Genomic DNA, 16,157 nt, shown 5'->3' with positions numbered 1-16,157 from the left:
GCACTGCAGGCAGATTCTCTACTGTCTGAACCACCTCATTAAGTGATATGTGATGAAGGGGAAGTAAATTACAAGTGGAATAGGTAATTCGGATTACCTTAACACAGGGTGAAAAATTTTCTTTCCCCTAGAGAAATGATTTTAACGGATTACAAATATATTAATAAGCATTATAGAATGCTTAAACCAGAAAGAGAAAAATAACTCAATACAAACTTCTTGTTTTATATGTGAGAGACTTGAGGCTCAAAGGTGGTAGGATTTGGTCCAAGTTATACAGCTAAATCCCTGGAGGAGAAAATGGCAACCCACTCTTATATGTTTTTGCCTGGAAAATCCCATGAACAGAGGAGCTTTGTGGGCTACAGTCCATGGGGTCACAGAAGAGCCAGACACAACTTAGAGACTAAAGAAAAACACACAGTCAAGTATACTGCCAGAACTAGAACCCAGGTCATGAGCAAGCATGCTTAATAGTCCCCGATGTATTGTATCCCATGATGTCTCCTCATTGTTGTCAGAAGTGAAACAATGTCACAATCTACAAAGCCAAGGACTAGACATCAAGAGCTTTGAGTTCTAGTCTTGTAAACTCTACTAGATTAGACATGATACTATACAAAACTAATCTCTTGTCTAAACCTCAGTTTTCTCAACTGTTGAAATTTGAACAGTAATTCACAGTGAGACAGTGCAAACCGCAATAAATGCAGAAATGTCTGGCCATTGTAAAAACCTTATACAAGCACAGAAGTAGCACTGGGTGGATGATAATAGTGGTGGTAATGATTTCAGATAACCTGCTGCTGCTACTAAGTCGCTTCAGTGTTGTCTGACTCTGTGTGACCCCATAGATGGCAGACCACCAGGCTCTGCCGTCCCTGGGATTCTCCAGGCAAGAATACTGGAGTGGGTCGCCATTTCCTTCTCCAATGCATGAAAGTGAAAAGGGAAAGTGAAGTCACTCAGTCGGGTCCGACTCTGCGTGACCCCATAGACGGCAGCCTACCAGGCTCCTCCGTCCATGGGATTTTCCAGGCAAGAGTACTGGAGTGGGTTGCCATTGCCTTCTCCTTCAGACAACCTGGCTTCAACTCTAATTCCAGCCACTTGTTACCTTGATAAGTCATTAATCCTGTGAGCCTCATATTCCTCTTGTGAATATCTGGTTAATAATTTTTGCCCTCCTCCCTGAAATGGTCAGAATTAAAAGTTTTTCAGAGAATGTTGTTATTGTTTCAGTTGCTAACTCAAATCCGACTCTTGGAACCCCATGGACTATAGCCCATGGGATTCCTCTGTCCATGGGATTTTCCAGCAAAGAATACTGGAGTGGGTTGCCATTTCCTTATCTGGGGAATCTTCCAGACCCAGGGATCGAACCTGAGCCTCCTACATTGGCAGGCAGGTTCTTTACCATTGAGCCACCAGAACAGCCCTTTAGAGAATATGAAAAAGCATTTACAAAGCAAGGCATTGATGCAAATGTGAGGTATTACCAAATCCCTCTAGTCTTATTTGGACAAAGATATAACAAGATTTTATTCATTTTTTAAAGTGTTCCTCCCCAACTAAGACGTCATTATGCATCAGTCTCAGTCTTACCAGCTTTCTCATCAGTTTTCCTAAGTCCTCACAGAAGGCACCATTTCCCTCAGCTCAGAGATTATGCTTGCTGCTTACTCAACTTCCCACTGGCAAGGACTTATCTGAGAAAGGTTTATTTCTAGGGCCTCCTTTCGACTGGAAATGCCCTGACAAAAGCTTCCATGAACACTATTACACTTCATCACATTAAAAGTGGTAAGGAATCCAACCCTTTGGCTTTTCTCCACTCCCAGCACTTCAGCCTTTACATAGAAGAGACAGAAGCCTGGGTGGATGCTTTTCACCGGGAGGGCAACAAGGGTTACCCAAACCCATGCTCGGTAGTACTGATGGGGAGACTGCTGCTTCTTTGCGGGTGACTAGCACATTCTTAGGCCCAACCGGCCTCTCAAGGGTCACTCACCTTAGAGCTAGGGCCCCTGGCAGGCTGAGAATATCATAGAAAAATAGAAGAGTGGGGGAGTGGGGGTGCGCAGTATTTTTGGTCTGCAACACGCTAGTTGCCTTTAAAAAAAAAAAAAAATCAGAGTAACTAGCATTTCCTTGCTGAGAACCCAGATTTCAGTTGATCAGAAGAAAAAATTCATCAGCCTATCCAAACAACTCTGGAACAGGTTTCCATCCAACCACGCCAGGCACCACAGACAAGTGAGTTGGGGGTGGGTGGGGGGTAAGAACTGACAACAGGCTTATCTGCATAGATGAACGATAAGCTGCCATTTGTTGTCTTCTGTTTTGGTGACTCTTGGCACCGGTTTGGCAAATCAAACCTCGGAGTTCTCCCTCTCCGGTGCCCCCACACTCCCACCACCCCGCGTCCCAGCTGTTGAAGCGTCACGTTGACCCGGCTGGGGAAGAGAAGCAGGTAAAACGCAGAAGTCTGTATATTGCTGCATTTAGGTTGAAACCACGCCGCACCTGTTCAATCCGGCTCCAGCGCCAGAAATGACCAGAACACCGACTCGCAAGCCCCTCTTGAGATCCCAGGGGCGCCTAACAAGTTCGCCGCTGTTTAATATCCGGGGAGGGTGGTGGGAGAGCTCTCTTGTTGCAGCCAAACTCAGCTGGCTACCCAGAAAAAGGGAAGGGGGCTCCGGTTCAAGTGAACCCAGAGTGATCCCCAGTGTCACTGCGGCCCCGGGGATCCGGGTAGTAAGCGGAGTGGGTGCCCGCGGGGAGCGCGCAGCCGTGGCCCGGAGGAATGAAGGTCCCGCTTCGGTGGCCACGCGAACCCCCTCCACCCTACCTCCAGCACCAGACGGACAAAGTCTGAGCGTCGAGAGATCGCCAGGATTCATCCGAGACTTAGAGCCCCCAAGCTCGAGTCCAAAAGGAGGGTCGCGGGAGGAGGGGCAGGGGACGCGCAGGAAACTTACCTCACCGGGACAGCCTTCGGGCACCTCCGGTGTCGAGACCAGTTGCGCCACAGCGTGCAAGTTATCGGGACGTTGTCTCTTCCCCGGGTCGAAAGGAGAGCCTTGCAGGCAAGGGGCGGGGGGGAGGGGGGGTGGTCAGCGGGGCGGGGCCCGGGCCGGGCGCAGCGCGCGGAGCGGGCAGGTGCCGGGGCCCCAGCCGCGGGACCAAACTCGCCCCCGACGCGCCTCAGCGGGGGCGCGCGGCTGCGAGTGTGCAATGCGCGCGCGCCGCGGCCGGAGTGTGTCCCCGCTTTCCCCTTCCTTCCCCGCTGGTCCTGCGGCCAGACTGAGCCCCGAGCGGCCGCCGAAGCCCCCGCTGCTCTGAGCGGCTCCACCGCCGGGCGCACTCTGGCCGCGGCGCGTTCGGGGTCGGGGGCCGGGGACTGAGGAGCAGGGCGCCCCCGGGCTTGGGCGCAGGTTCCTGCGCAGAGCGCGCTGGAGTCGGAGCGAGGCGCGGGGAGAGCCGGCTGCGCGGCGGCGGCCGCGGCTCTGAAAGGCTGCAGGCCCCGCCCGCCGGCCGCCCAGGCTCTTCCCCTTTTCTCTCCACCCCCTCGCTCCATCCCCGCACGCCCTGCAGGGAAGCCAGACCGGTTTGCAGCTGCGGCGGCGGGATCCTGTACCGCAGTAGGACTGGGCGTCCGAGTCGACGTTGGTGACAAGGCGCTTGGTCCCGCGGCCGCGTGCCTAAGACAGAGAGAGGGGGTGGAGTGGGCCCCTAGATCTAGCGGCTTCCTGCAGGGCTGCAGGGCTAGCCAAGGGCTTCTCGGCAGTGCTCAAAGTCTTGCAGCCCTGGAAAACAGGGCTGTGCTTGGGACAGGGCTCCCTCTTCCTCAGGCCACTAAACTCTTCGACACCTGGTCTTCTGCCCGCTGGACTCTGCTTGCGCCGAACCCCCCACTTTAACCAGGAAGGGGCAAGGCAGACAGTACGTGTTCCCAGGAAGTAAGACCTACCCAACAGATAGAAATAGGTAGGAGAAATAGGGTCCTGGGAGAGAGAAGGCTGGAGGGACGTCAGGCACTGATGGTCGGTGATGAGGGTCCGGGCCAAATCTTTCTGACAGTGCTGAGTGGGCGTGGGGCCCTAGTAATCTCACCCGACGTCAGTCCAGCAACGGAGAAGACACCGGCCAAGTCTAAAGGACTCTCTTGGGTCTGGGGGAGGGGAGGGAGCTGCTATCATGGAAGCTATACCTGCTGCTACTGCTGCTAAGTCGCTTCAGTTGTGTCCGACTCTCTGCGACCCCATAGACTGCAGCCCACCAGGCTCCTCCGTCCCTGGGATTCTCCAGGCAAGAATACTGGAGTGAGTTGCCATTTCCTTCTCCAGGGGATCTTCCCCATTCGGAGATCGAACCTGCGTCTCCTGCATTGCAGGCGGATCCTTTCCCTTTACCCTTATTTTAAAAACAAACACATTCGTGGGAAACGTGGGATACATTCTGCCCCAAGAAAACCAACCTTTCATGTCCTTATCCTCGACCGCCTAATGGGTGAGCCAAAATGAATTGTTTGAAAGGATACTCTGTTAGTTCTCAGCAAATGAAAAAACCTCTTTTTTTTGAGTTGAAATCTTGTACTTCTCAGTTCAGAATGGAGGGCAATAATTCCTTGGTAACGCATATCTGTTAAACTTTTTCTAGCATACCTCTTCCAGATGTGTCAGGCCACCCCTGGGAGTTTTAGGGCATCACTTGTTTAGGACCCTGTGACTTGTGTCTGGTTTTGGCACCCTAGGCTCTTCAAAGCCTAAGAGTAGGAACACAAATCTAGTCCAGCATGATCACTTCACAGAAGTAAAAACTGAGACCCCCAAATATTAAGTGACCCACAGGCCAGAACACAGGTTCCTTGATTCTCAGAAATGCTGGACTAACAAACTTCAGCTTGGGTCTAAAGAGGCCTGGGTGGAGGAAAGAGACACAGATCAAAGAACCCTTCATCTGCCTGGTGTGAATCACCGTGTAGAGGGCAGCAGCATACCGCTGTAAGTAGCAGACTGCTGGGATCTGGGGATGGTAATCCCAGTTTCTCCTCTGCTTCTCAGATATTTGTTCTGAAATCCAAGGAGTGAAAAAACAAATCTGCTTCCCAGAGAGGTAATGATAAGTGAAAATACAAAGTTAGTTCTCGATATTTCCTGGGAATACAGAGGAGACAAAAACAGATAAAATCAAAATTAAAATAATGGCTCAGATATGGTCACCTATGCTACTTACAAATGGACACACACCTTTTCCATTAAAAGCCTGTTTGATTCCCTTCTGTAAAGCACAGAGGCCAACAGCCTTCAGTTTCCAGAGCAAACTCACAAAGCAGAATGCCCACTGGCTATTTAGAGAGCTAACACTATTAAACAGGATTCTAGGTGCTCTGATTTTTTTCCAGTAATCATGTATGGATGTGAGAGTTGGACAATAAAGAAAGCTGAGTGCCAAAGAATTTATGCTTTTGAACTGTGGTGTTGGAGAAGACTCTTGACAGTCCCTTGAACAGCAAGGAGATCTAACCAGTCCATCCTAAAGGAAATCGGTCCTGAATATTCATTGGAAGGGCTGAGGCTGAAGCTTTGCAAAGCTTCAATACTTTGGCCACCTGATGCGAAGAACTGACTCATTTTAAAAGACCCTGATGCTGGGAAAGATTGAAGGCAGGAGGAGAAGGTGATGACAGAGGATGAGATGGTTAGATGGCATCACCGACTCAATGGACATGAGTTTGAGTAAACTCTGGGAGTTGGTGATGGACAGGGAGTCCTGACTGCAGTCCATGGGGTCGCAAAGAATCAGGCAAGACTGAGCCACTGAACTGAACTGAACTATTAGCAATAATGGCTTAGCCATAAACTCTGGAAATATTTAAAAATCAGATAATGCTTATCTAATTGTTTTACTTGATTTTGAGTATAATTTTTTCAACTGATTTCAGATCTTAGTCCAAAATCTTAATAATGTTATTTAGTACTCCCCTGTGAGAAACAGGCATAGATTTCTTATAACAGATTTAATAGCATTAATGGCTCCAGTTAATGACCTCCCTTTAGCCATGTCCTTTTTTTGTAACTTTGTAGTTCCCTCCCACTCTGTGTTCACTCATGTGCTGTACTTTGATCAGTGAAACAGTAGCAGACTTGATGTAAATGAAGGTTTGAAAAATGTTTGTCAACAAGGAAATACCACTACCTATCTATTAAAATTTCCAAAATCCCAGAACACTGGCAAAACCAAATGCTGGCAAGAATGTGGAGCAAAAGGAACTTTCATTCGTCACTGGTGGGAATGCAAAATTCAATGGCCACTTTGAACAACAGTTTTTCACTTCCTTACAAAACTAAACATACTCTTACCATGTAATTTGGCAATCACACTCCTTAGTATATACCCTAAGGAGCTGAAAACTTATGGCCATACAAAAACCTACATGTGGATGTTTATAGCAGCTTTATTCAAAATCGCAAAAACTTGGAAGTAAACCAAGACTTGCTTGGTAGGTGGATGGATAAACTGTGGTAAACAGAATTTTATCCAGTGCTTTTTTAAAAAAAAAAAAAAAAAAGAGCTATCAAGCCACGAAAACACACAGAAGAAACTTAAATGCACATTACTAAGTGAGATAACTCTGTCTGAAAGGGCTACACATGGTATGATTCCAACTATATGATATTCTGGAGAAAACAAAACTATGGAGACAGAAAAAAGATCAGTGGCTGACAGAGTTGGGGAGGGAGGGATGAATAGGCAGAGCACAGAGGATTTTTAGGGCAGAGAAACTACTCTGCATGATTCTTCAACAATGAAGATGTCATTACACGTTTGTCCAAAGCCTTAAAATTCATTAAGAATGAATCCTAATGTAAACCATGGTCTTTGGTGATAACGATGTTGTCTGTGTAGGTTCACCAGGTGTAGCAAATGTGCCCCTCAGGTGGGGGATGTTGATGACGGAGGGGGCTATGCACATGTAGGGGCAGGCGGCATATGAGAAATCTCTGAACCTTCCCTTCAATCTTGCTATGAACCAAAACTGCTCTAAGAAAAGAAGTCTATTTTTTTTTAATTGTATGCTTTTCTGCTTCTGTTCTTGGAATTCTACCATCACCAGGAGAACAAGCCCACTGAAGGATGAAAGACCCTGTGGAACAGAGCTGAGTCATTGCAGTTGAGGTCATCCTTGACCAGCCAGCCCTCAGTTGGCTGCAGAGGTACAAACAAGTTCAAATGAGATCTGCCAAGCTTGGTCCAGATCAGCAGAACCAAATCAAAGATTTGGGAGAAATAAAACATGGTTGCTATTCTAAGTTATGAGTTCAATTAATTATCCATTGCTGCATGGCAAACCACTTCTAAACTCATAGCCTAAAACAATCACCATTTACTATTTCTCATAAGTCTGTGAGTCAACTGGGATCAGCTGGGCCTTGGCTAGAGTCACTCAGTTGGCTGCATTTAGGTGGCCTCTCAGAGAAGGCGATGGCACCCACTCCAGTACTCTTGCTTGGAAAATCCCATGGACAGAGGAGCCTGGTGGGCTCCAGTCCACAGGGTCGCTAAGAGTCAGACACGACTGAGCGACTTCACTTTCACTTTTCATGTTCATCCATTAGAGAAGGAAATGGCAACCCACTCCAGTGTTCTTGCCTGGAGAATCCCAGGGACGGGGGAGCCTGGTGGGCTGCCGTCTATGGGGTCGCACAGAGTCGGACACGACTGAAGCGACTTGGCAGGCGGCCTCTGGCAGCTGGGCCAAATTAGAAGGTCTGAGAAGTCTTCACTCATACATCAGATACCTCCATCTGCCTCTCATGACCTTTCTCTTTCTGCATGGCTAAGTTATGGAACTTTGGACTAGTTACAAGTCCTTTCTGACTCTCTCTATGAAATGAGGGGAGTTAAGTTTATCCATATTGCTAATGCATATTTAACCTTATCTTTGATGATATCTCAAGGGCAAATTGAAGTCCAATAAATACCTAGAAGGGTGTTAGAGGGAATTTGGGGCAATTGGTCAACCATGGGTATTTCTAGCATTTCATCTGTTACTTATTTTTCAAGGAAAAATTCGCAAGAAGCCACATGAAAGACACGCACTGCCTCCATGGACATCAAACAGTAAAGCAGGAGGTTGCATCCTTCACGACTCCTGAAGAGTCATCTTTCATCACATTGTCCTCTCTTTCTAGAAACTTCATTCTAAGCAGATAAGTTAAATGCTTAGCTGACTCCCCTGTATAACTTGAGATGCTCATTTCAGAGGGTGCATTTACCCAGGGGACCTTATACTCTCTAATTTCAGGTTTGCTCTTAAAATTAGCAGAGACTTGAAAGCCTCACCCCCAACTCCCTTCCATCTCTTCTTTCTCTCTGTGCCAACTTCCTTTCCTCTAGCTTTGTTTTCTTGTCCCACTGCAGCCTTTCTTCCCTAATCCTACAGCACTGAACTAGGAGCCCTAGGCCTACTTTCTCATCCCACCTCTGTTCCAGCAGCAGTGAAGTCTGTATTTTCTCTTCGCTCCAGATTCTTTGAATTCAGATTCATGTGTGTATCTGAGGGTGTATCATGAGATGCTCTGGGAAAGGTCACTTACAAGCCTGATAGACATGATCCTTATATGCCTTGTGCAACACATAAACAGTACAAGACTTGGAGGGGGTGAGTGTTAAGGACTCAGAACTCTTTAGAAGAGGTACACTTGTGTCTCAGTCCTTCTCAAGCAATTCCCAACATCTAGGTACTTTCTCCTAAGGTGTTTTCTTTATTTATTTATTTTTCTGTTGGAAAACATGCAACTCCAGCACCTACAAGCCCTATTTAATTCATTACTCTTTGCCTGGATGTTGGTATCATCCTCTCAAGATACCAGCTACTGTTTCCATCCTTTGGCCAGAAACAGTATGAAAACTGGAGGCCCACTGTTAGCAGGCATGCAGGTCTGACCCTAAAAATGTTTGCCTAAATATCTGATAACTCATCTAAAAACTATGAAAAAGAGTTAAGAAAGATTTCTGTAACAAATTCATACCAAAATACAAAATTACATGCATTGAGATTATAATTATGTGGGAAAATGTGCACATGAACAACTACTCAAAGAAAGCAATTAAAAAGAGAAGTGCCTGTGCTGCTGCGTGGGTAGGGGATTCTAAGGTTAACAAATGTTTTGATGTTACGTTGTTTTTACATTTAAAAAATACATATGCCTCTTCAACTTCTAATTTCTGCTAGCCGGAAATTCTTCTAATTTCTACAGTCTGTTTGCTGTGGAGTTCAGTTACTCTTTTTTCTCTTCGATAGTTTTTTTCTTGTTACAGACCTCACACACACACCTTTTCTAATGTTCACCTTGTCCAGAAGTTGCAAAAACAATGTAAACTTAATAGTTTCAATGTGAAGCCTGAACAAGAAACAAAACAATAGCAGAATGAAGGGAATGAGGAAGGAAAGAGAGAGACTTGGTAGGACGGCACAGAGAATCCAGCTGCCTTTAAGAAAGCATACTAACGGATGTAAAATTTATACACACAGCTTGTGTATCAAGTCCAAACTTCGGTTTTAAAGAACCTGAAAGACAAGGTCTTCATAATTCATAGGAGAGAAAGAAATCCCCTTTTGGTTGGAGATACTGATTGAAAAGCTTAAAGTAGAGGAAGAAGATAGAAATGAATTAGCGGTGTTCCTCAAAACTTCACAAAATCAATTGCAATGATTATACCCCAAGGAACAGTGTGTTAGAATAGTCTATCTAAAGTCACAAAAACCAGCTACGGAACCAGGAACAAAAGCTAGGGTTGCCATCTTATCCCTACATTAGGAAGTGGTCAACAGAATGGGCTCTGGACTTTTCATGACTAAGCACCAGTTTTTCATGTCAAAGTCTGCTTTGTTCTAAAATGTGAAATACTCGGTTTGTGGTCTACCTTCTTGAAACATTTAAGTTTCTCATCAACAATGAGCACACTTGAAATGAAATGGGACACAATAAAAGAGTGACAGGTTGACATTCCTGATGGTCCAGTGGTTGAGAATCTGCCTGCCAATGCAGGGGACATGGGTTCAATTCCTGGCCCAGGAAGATCCCACATACTTCAGAACAACTAAGCCCATGTACCACAACTACTGAGCCCACACTCTAGAGCCTTCAAACAGCAAGTACTGAGCCCACACTGCAACTCCTGAAGCCCTCGCACTCTAGAGCCCATCTGTAAAAAGAGAAGCCATCACAGCGAGAAGCCTGTATACAACTACAGAGTAGCCCCTGCTCACTGCAACTAGAGAAAGCCTGCACTCAGCAATGAAGACCCAGCCCAGCCAAAAATAAACAAATAAATAAAAGTGTATAAAAAAGAGTGACAGGTCTAGAAACAATACCAGGAAACAATGGAATCTACAAATAAGGTTGAAAAAGAAGGAAAGGTAATGAAGTCAACAAAGTCACTTGAGTTTCCAAAGTAGAGGCAACGACTGGCCACTCAAGATGCCCTTGGTGTAAGGGATGCCTTCCTGTAGCCATTTCAGGAAGGGCTCGGGTACTGACAGTCTGAGTGAGATGAGCTCGCACCCCGTGTGGAGGGGCAGCTGGTGGGGCCAAGATGCTGATGACATAATACATAGCTGATGAAGAGAAGCGAACATTAACTTCAGTCAACCAGTGAAGCCTCCACTAAGATTTCTCTGATTCCCCACAACACCTCACCTGTGAATACACCAGGAAGACAGTTTTGATTTTTGCTTTCATTCCCCCCACCCCCAAATTTTGGACTTTCCCAGACTTGAAACCATTTAGGCAGAACCTTACTACCAAGTGTCTCCTCTTGGTAATATTTGAATTTGAATGCGTGGCTAGCAAAAGGGAGCCCTTATTGTGATCCCTTTTTAAAGACTTTGTCTACAAGCTATCACAGCAACCTAGAATATTTTGCTGGGGTGGGAGATAGAAAAAGGAAATGTGTTAATCAGGGTATGCAAATGATGTAAGATACAAGCCCCAATCCTCAGGTAATGTGGACTACTATAACAAAAGTTCATTTCTCGTTCATGATTCTGTTCAATATGGTAGTGAAGATTGGCTTCCTGCGTTCAGGGACCTTGAGTGCTTCCATCTGGTGGCATCTTATCTTCAACAAGTGGCCTCCAAAATCCCTACTGAACTGGGAGAGAGGGCAAAAGATTTAAGATTCCAGCTATGGAAGTGGCAAATATCGTATCCACCCATATTACAATGGGCAGAACTTGGTCCATGGTCCCACCTACCAGCATGAAGCCTAGAAAGCTATGTCTAAGTGCTGTCCTTAGGAAGAAGAGGGGAGCATGGGTGTCAGTGAGCACTGTATTTTCTTCCCAATGTGCTGAATTAAAGATGAATCATTCACCTTAAGTTCATTTTTGCACAGCTGTGATTGGAGACGTGGGGAGAGTTGTTGGTAGTCAGATTTATTCTCTTATGCTTGTGTCCTGGTGTTTTCCCTACATTTTTAGACAAGAAGCAGCCTGTTATATGTGTGTAGTTTGGGATGGTATTGTGGTCCAAGAAGTGTTTGTGGACATACATGGGAACATAAAGAGTCAACAGCCTATACTGTTACAGAAAATTGAACACTTGAGGCAAGTGAATAAAAAGTACCTTTCCCAAGCTCTTACCAGGAGGAGAGGGCTATTGATTCCATCATCATGGGAGGAAATGGAATCTGTGCAATCAGATTCCATTTGAAGTGGCTGCAATTGGCAACACTGGAGGCTTTGGGAGGAAAAAAAAAAAGGATGAGAAGAAACATTAAGTTATAGCTCTATCTGCAGTCAGCCTGTCCTAATGGCATGAGTGATTTCAGGAGAAAGAGTTGTAATGAGGGAAAGAGAGGATGGGGAAAACAAGAAAAGCATGCTTTTTTTTAGTACAAATACTGTGTAAGGAAGAATACAGGAATTGGTGGTATCATGGGGATTTGCAAATACTTTAAACCAAAGGCAAAGCCACACCATGAAGATATAAGTTAGAAGAGGTTGGAGAGCAGCCCAGCTTCTTCCTACTGCACAAGACTCCTTTCTTTTTTTTCCTGTTTTAAGTGGGGAGAGAGCATCAGACGGAAGTAAAGGACCAGGCTATGTCCTCTCCAAGTTCTACTGGGTTTGTGTTTTCCACAGGTTAAGGGACAGTATATACGTATGCGACCTAATTTTTCCCCTTAATTTTAAAGGTTTGATCCCTGAGTTGGGAAGATCCCCTGGAGAAGGGAAAGGCTACCCACTCCAGTATTCTGGCCTGGAGAATTCCATGGACTAGTCCATGGGGTCACAAAGAGTTGGACATGACTGAGCAACTTTCACTTTCACTGTTTTTCAATTTTAAAGCAACAAATGTGAGAAAGGAGCCCTCTTTCATGACCATTCTGCACACCAAAAGATATAGTGGCATTTTCTTTAGAAACTCTCAAAAGAAATGGCTAAAGAACTTTGTTTAACATGCAGGGTTTTGTTTTTTTTTTTTTTTTACTACATTAGAATAAAAACAAAAGGCATAATTTAAATTTGCACATATACTACAACCTCAAAAAGTATAGAAGGTCTAGTAAAATATCTTGAAGGAAAATCTGCTAAAATATTAGCTATTATTGCTTTTAGATTAATATTGTGTCTCTTTAAAAAAAATTCCTTGTGTTACTTTTTTAAATCAGAAAAAGATAAATAAAAAGGAAACAGTAATACTTGATGATTAAAAGTTTGTTTTTAAATTTTAGAAAAAAATGGAAAAGAAAAAAGAAATAGCTCAATTTTCTTCATTCAGAGACTATCATCTTAAACATTTAGTATTTGCTTACTAGGCATTAAGATAGTTTATACTTTTTTTAATGGTGAAAATAACATGTGCATTGGGGAAAGGAAATGAATAGACATTTCTCCAAAGAAATAAAAACAGCCAGTAAGAATATGAAAAGATATTCAATATTATTAGCTATTAGGAAAATGTAAATCACAACCACAATGAAATGCCACTTCAGGCCCACTAAGATGGCTAAAATTAGAAAGATATCATAGCAACTATTGGTGAAGATGTGGAGAAGTGAACCTCCCATGTTGCTGGTGGGAATATAAAATGATGCAATTACTTTAGAAAATGCTCTGACAGTTCCTCAAAACATAGTTACCATATAACTCAGCAATTTCACTGCCAGGTATATGCCCAAGAGAAACGAAAACATCCATCCACAGGAAAATTCATAAAAACAATCCAACTCTCCATTAACTGATGAATTGATAAACAAATGTGGTATATCCAAACAATGGAATATTATTCAGCAATAAAAAAGAGTGAAGTACTGGTACTTGCTATTACATGGATGAACTTTGAAAACATTACACTAACTGAAAAAAAGCCAGATATAAGTCCATAAGTTGTTTGAGTTCATTTATATTAAATATTCAAAGTGAGCAAATCTATAGAGACTGAAAATAGATTAGGGGTTCTCTAGAGCTAGGGAGAGAAGGACTTCCTGGGGGAATGAGGCATGAGTGCTAATAGGTAATAGATCTGAAAGTGAAAGTGAAAGTTGTTCAGTCATGTCTGACTCTTTGTGACCTGCCAGGCTCCTCTGTCCATGGAACTCTCCAGGCCAGTGCAGTGGATTGGGTAGCCATTCCCCCCTCCAGGGAATCTTCCCAAACCAGGGATAGAACCTAGATCTCCCACATTGCAGGACGAGTCTTTTACCATCTGAGCTACCAGGCAACAGGTAAAATAGATTTAGGTGGCAGATTTAGGGGCAGATGATGAGAATGTTCTGAAGTGGAAGGCAGTGATGTGATGTGAATATGCTGGAAAACACTGAATTGCACACTTTAAGTGGGTGAATGGAATGGTATGTAAATTAATCTCAATAAAGCAGTTTTTAAAAAGGAAAAAGCAACATACATATGTCAAGAAATTTCAAACCATATAAGAGTTTAAAGTTAAAAGTAAGATTTTCCTTCCTACTCACCATCCAACCTCTAGTTCTAGAGAATACCATTTTTAAGTTTCTGGGTTTTTGTTCTTCATCTGACTCTCTTTTTAACATTAAATAATACAGTTCTGCTTTTCTTAATCTAACTCCCACATCCTCTCCTATTTTTGCCTCCCAATTTTTGTGTTTCTTATTTTTGTAATAGTTTCCATTTTTATAATATACTCATCTCTATTTCTTGTTTTATTGGTTTTAGACACCATCTATTAACCAGAAGGAAGTAGACTTTAGATGTTTCATAACTATATAAACTATATAGGAAAAAATCAATTAAATAAAATACTGGGTTCTATCAACAGAAGACTGCTCCCTATCCTGTTTAATTATGACATTCAGAACTTAAAATGTTTCTCAAAGATGTTTCACAAATTGTCTAAGTGATAATATAATTTATTTGAGAATTGACTATAGTGGATGAGAATGCTGTGTTGCCTGGAGGGCCAAGAATAGAGAGACCAAATTCTAGCCTCACCTTAAATTCATCATAGTATTTATCCAATGCTGCTACTGCTCAGTTGCTTCAGTCGAATCCAACTCTTTGTGACCCTATGGACTGTAGCCTGCCAGGCTCCTCTGTCCATGGAATTCTCCAGGCAAGAATATTGGAATTTGTTGCCATGCCCTCCTCCAAGGGATCTTCCTGACCCAGGGATTGAACCCAGGTCTCCTGCATTGCAGGCAGATTCTTTACCACTGAGCCACCAGGGAAGCCCATTTATCCAATTGGCATCATTTAATCAATTTTAAGAAGACCATTTCCGCTGATTGGAAACTGTCGAGCACCCAAGGGAAAGTTGGATAATAACCATTGTGGCTTCTTTTAAACTCAGACAGTCTGTAAGTCTGGGACTCTGGGTTTGTAAGGAAGATGCTAGGCTATATCCTGTTAACACTGGACATCAAGTCTGGATGCCATGGTGATAGCAAACATCACCTTGAACCAGGTGGCAAACAAAGAAAGGATGATAGAAAGGACTCTAGTTCAAGACTGAAGCATCCTGTGAGACAGAGGAGACGGTGAAGAGTAGGAAGGAAATTGGAACCCACTCCAGTATTCTTGCCTGAAGAATCCCATGGACAGAGAAGCCTCACAGGCTATAGTCCATAGGGTCACAAAAAGTCGCCAAGAGTCAGACACGACTGAAGTAATTTAGCACGAGCACAGGAGGAGACTGGGGGTCTTAAATATTCTAGGGGTATTCCCATGATATATAATTACCCCCCATAATGCATAACCTCAGCAGCAGTTAAAGGAAAATGCAGACTGAGAGCTCTACTACTGCTGCTGCTGCTATCACTTCAGTCGTGTTCGACTCTGTGCCACCCCATAGATGGCAGCCCAGCAGGCTCCCCCTTCCCTGGGATTCTCCAGGCAAGAATACCGGAGTGGGCTGCCATTTCCTTCTCCAATGCATGAAAGTGAAAAGTGAAAGTGAAGTCGCTCAGTCGTGTCCAACTCTTAGCTCTAAGGTACCTCCAGTTCCCTAAGGCACGTGGAGTAGACACTGGCTACCTATGTACTGTGCCAGCTGCTTCATCTGAACTATCTCATTCAATCCCAATCCAGAAAAGTAGTCGTATTATTTATGTTCCACAATGAAGCAGTTGAGGCAGAAAGGATAAGTCAAGTTGCTAACAGGGCTGAGATTTTCCATGACTCCAAATCCCTTAAATTATTGAAAGCAAAGGAATAATTCAAAACCTAATGTTGATGACACTTTGAGGGAATAAATACACCAAATGAACACTGGCAGAGTCTTTTTAGAGAGCAGCTAACAAGAAATATGCAATTATTATTACCTATGTCCCAGACATCCTACTTTTGGGAATATATTCTAAAACATTATATAGCTTAAACAATGATTGTACAAAACTATTCAGTGCACTGATATTAATAGTGGCAGGAAATAAATTCAACAGTTAACAATTGAAGACTGACTATGTTATAGACTATCTCCAAAAGGAAATATTATTTGGACTATGCGGTGCTGTGCTTAGTTTCTCAGTAGCGTCTGACTCTTTGCAATCCCATGGAATGTAGCTCGCCAGGCTCCTCTGTCACTTTGGTTCTCCAGGCAAAAATTCTGGAATGGGTTGTCATCCCCTCCTCCAGGGGATCTTCCCAACCCAGGGATTGAACCCAG

At 44.0% G+C, this 16,157-nt stretch overlaps 1 protein-coding gene and 1 long non-coding RNA gene across 2 annotated transcripts in view; both read right to left on the bottom strand.

Annotated features, from left to right (window-relative positions):
- PIP5K1B (phosphatidylinositol-4-phosphate 5-kinase type 1 beta) overlaps positions 1-3,114 on the bottom strand; it is a 346,195-nt gene extending 343,081 nt beyond the window's left edge. Inside the window, exon 1 of the mRNA XM_027549417.1 lies at positions 2,985-3,114. The gene's annotated coding sequence lies outside the window, so the exon portion shown is untranslated. The remainder of the gene's footprint in view (positions 1-2,984) is intronic.
- Positions 3,115-11,607: 8,493 nt separating this feature from the next.
- The window catches only part of LOC113897093, a 121,568-nt gene continuing 117,018 nt past the window's right edge, over positions 11,608-16,157 (bottom strand). The window contains exon 3 of the long non-coding RNA XR_003512253.1: positions 11,608-11,753. This is a non-coding gene — a long non-coding RNA (uncharacterized LOC113897093). The remainder of the gene's footprint in view (positions 11,754-16,157) is intronic.

The sequence above is a fragment of the Bos indicus x Bos taurus genome, chromosome 8, assembly GCF_003369695.1.
Source record: "Bos indicus x Bos taurus breed Angus x Brahman F1 hybrid chromosome 8, Bos_hybrid_MaternalHap_v2.0, whole genome shotgun sequence".
Classification (NCBI taxonomy): Eukaryota; Metazoa; Chordata; class Mammalia; order Artiodactyla; family Bovidae; genus Bos; species Bos indicus x Bos taurus.
This window is presented reverse-complemented; position numbering and strand designations above follow the sequence as displayed.